Here is a 3,974-nt window from a genome sequence, read left to right on the forward strand (position 1 = left end):
AATACCAACTGATATGGCCTTTATCTCTGTATAAATAATGTTATATCTCCTTTTGGATGACAAAGGACTGCATGCATACACTACCTGTAAAGCTCTACCAGAAGACTTAAGTTCTCAGATCCATAAATACAAAATGATGGAGAATGTAATCTTCAAGTAATCAGGTATACTTTGAAGTTACCAGCAGCATCTTTATATAATCAACATTGGTAAAGATGACATCTATGTAAATTAACTTTCTAAATGGCTATTGCAATAAGTAACTGCTGAACTAAATTTCAGAGAAATTATGGCTTTAATTTAAAGCACATGGGGGAATTTCCCATACCCATTTTATTTTTCAGTGCATTAATAAACATGAAAAAAATCTTTAATAATTCTATGAGAAATGCTTTATACATCCCGGGCAATTAACTATTTCTGCAGAACACTTGTCAGCCACGTTTGAAATAATCCAGTTGTTTAGTGACTAATTATCATGCAACCCGCAGTCAAGAAAACAGTGACTTGTAGAACACAGAAAAAAAAAAAAAAGGATAATTATGTACTACTAAGGATACTGTCTCATTAGTTTTTACAGTATAATTAGGATGATGTTACATTATTGTATAGAAAAATAAGAGCTGACAGGCAGTGAGGCTGCATCCCTAGGATCCCACCACTCCACCTCAGTGGTGATGGCGGGTGTAAGGCCATCATTTCCTCTCCCAGAAAGAGCAAGGAGGGAGTGTGCTCCCACAGTGCTGTTGCTGATATGAAATAGGATTTAGGCGCAAGGAGGGACACTGGATTCCGGTGTTGTTCCCAGGGCTATGACTTTCAATACCATTGCGAGCACCTATGAACATTGTCAGGAAAAATACACACCAGGGAAAAATACTCTCACTTCACAGAGAGAACCATGCATGGGAAGGGAACGCAAAGTTCTTTTTGAGCATCTCAAGCTAGTTCGTAGTTTCTAGCCACCTGAATCTTAATCATGATTATTTTCATGACTAAATAACTCTCTGTTGTTAGGAGCTATTCTGAATCACTGAAAACATTCTGAAACTCTGAAAAGTTTGGCTGACAGCTGAAGAAGGCATGGTTTAAAGCCATTCAGATTCCCTCCCTGCCTCTCTGGTGTTCTTTCCAAACTCAAAAAGGATCCATAACCAATGCACTAAAAAAAATAACCTTCCAGACTAACTTTCTGGATTACAAAGAGATGCTACAAGCTCCCTCCCACAAAATATTCAGTGAAAATCCCTCTTAGTGAGTGAGTTTACTTTAGCAATTTTAGTTACAGAAACTCCTACCACAGCTGTGATGATAATGTGTACCTTCCAGATCAGAAAGATAGGAAATGAGAACTTCCTGAGCTGTTTTATCCTGTACCCCACTTTCAGCAGAACCTAGAAAGGGCTTTGAAGGCGTCACAAGAGCTATCAAGACTGGCTTTCTACAACTACGGGCAACTACGCAACAGATTTTTAGTTCAGAAAGGTCCACGTGATTCTCTTTTCCCCTATTCCCATATCTATCCATAAAACCCTTCCCAGTGCTTTGTAGGAAATGTAAGACCTGCTGTACAAAAGACTAAAAACTGCAGAAATAGAACTCAGTTACGCTGAGTTCATTGTGGCACTGATGTGATTGAATGTATAGATCTACTTCAAGAAATTGCCTTGTATCCAGATCCCTTCATCTTGTGCTTTCATGGAGGATTTCTCAAATAAAAATGAGGAGTTCTACAAGGCCATCAGTGCCATGCAACGCTGTTCCTCTAGAGCAGGTGTCTTTGTGTTTGGTGGGGTTTTTTTTCCCGATTGTGTTATCAGAGCATCTTTCATGGTGTCATAGCTGATACAGCCAACATTTTTTCCAATACAGTTTGTTTGTTTCTCTTTTCTTACACTTCTTTTTGGTGAAAACTGTTTGACTCTGGGTTTGTACCAGTGAAGGAAGTATCAAAGTTATGTCCCTGCTATGCCTCCCATCTCTGAAACAGACCTGAGGTCTCAGTCCCAGTGTGTAGGAGTCCATTTGGGGACAAAGAATTACAAGGCCAAGAGCAATCTATTTTATTTTATTATATATATTACGATCTTCCAGCTGGGCTCCTGGCAGGCTGACAGAGTAAACCTCAGCTGGCAAAGATTTTGGGCATCTGAACCTTATCTCATTTCTGTGTATTTATACCTGCCAAATGTCATGGCCACTTACTTGTCCCAATGGCTCTTACCCCTCCTGAAATACCACCCTTTGCTTGCTGCAACAGAGGAGATTATTTTCACTTCCCTCTTGTTGCCACTCAGGTTTGCTGATGAAGTAGCCCAGATACCTCATTCAGACAAATGTGCATCTCGGCACTGTTTTCCTTTGGGAATAGCATGAAGCCATTCCAGTTCCCGTTCACAGGAACCGAGTCAACTAATTTGGGAGTATTACAAAGGCTTATCTCCCTGGCCTTCCTGCAAATCCTAGGGTGGGCACCATAAAAGATGGAATAACAGACAGATGTAATTAATGTTTGATGCTGGGTATGCAAACCATATTTTTAATAGCACCAACTGAGAAAGCTAAAGCTGTTTTAAAAGTACAGCCAAGTGGCAAAGTGAGGAGGAAGGGGAAAAGTTAACGGTGAAGGGGAAGAAAAGTAATCTCTATTCTCCTCACTTGTGTTCTGACTCTGCATAGTAGCAGAATCAAATTAGAACTGGAGAGAAATAAATGAGGAGTAATACTGGGGCCTAGGAAGCTGGAGCTAGTGGAAGGCTTTTGGGATAGGGCAGAAAGATGGCTAGAGCTGAAGGAAAGGGCACTAGCAAGTATGAGAAGGGAACAGTAGCAAAGAAGAACAGAAAAAAGCTGAAGGGAAAAGAAAAAGGATAAAAGAGATAGAGACAGAGAGAGGTGAGCAAGGGAGAGAGAACACTACAGATAAAAATAGACCTAGGAAAGCAGCCCAATTATTAAAAAAGCTCCCTTCCTTCCCATGCTCACGCTGATGAAAAACGTCCCCCTTCAAGCGACACCGACCTTCACAACCATGTGTCCTGCCAAACACAGAATCACTTTTCTGTGTTCTCCAATACATGCTCACCTCTTCGCAAAATTACATTACTGAGATGAGCCATTAGCAAAAAGGTACTTAAAATTCATTTGTGAGCACATCCGTTTCTTACTTCTCTGTTCCGTCTCTTCATTACCCCACTGTGCTGCAGACTCTTCTGTAGTCTTTTGTGCAAACCTTTATTGGCCCATGCTCAGAAAAACTTTAAATACTGGACACTTCTTACTAGTTTTGGAAACAAGATGAAAGTGGAATTGTTAGGTTGACCCAAATTTAAGCTTTTAATGCTACCTTCTTTGATTTACTGCTGTGACATTGTAAAATTGTATTTAATTTTCTTTTTTCCGGATCTTCAAAAGCTGAGAAGCATGTAATAAAATGTAAAACCCTCACAAAGTACCTTTCTTGCCAAGTGTATGTAATGTAATCTGTCTCTACAATATTTCATGTGTTCCCTGATGATCTGGGAGAGAGAGTTTGTTATCAGCAATAAAGTTCAGGTAAGATGCCAAACTAGAAGATGTTTCAAATAGCAGCATAGGAAATGGATTTATGTGCATCTGGAGAGCTGGGAGTAGCTGAGAAGGATACTGTGTAAGGGAGAGAGGGTGAGAAGGGAACAAAAGGTCCTAAGAGGGAGGTTGGGACTGTTAGTCTTGATAGAAATACACCACTGAAGGAAGCAGGAAAAGACAGACATTGGGGGAATACAAATCAGGTAGAGGATAAGGCTCCTGCATGGTGGAGCGGGACAGACAAGTTAGAAGTGAGAGGACAAAAAGAAGGAGGGAGAAGAGACAGGCTGGGGAGGACGGAGCAGAAAGTGGCAAATGCTTCACCTCCCCAGGGATCTCCGCTTCCTGAAGCACAGTCACCTCTGTGCCTGCAAGCAGAGTCCAAAAACTCCTATTGCCCTGTA

This window comes from Egretta garzetta, unplaced genomic scaffold (assembly GCF_000687185.1).
Source record: "Egretta garzetta isolate BGI_Z169 unplaced genomic scaffold, ASM68718v1 scaffold132, whole genome shotgun sequence".
NCBI lineage: Eukaryota > Metazoa > Chordata > Aves > Pelecaniformes > Ardeidae > Egretta > Egretta garzetta.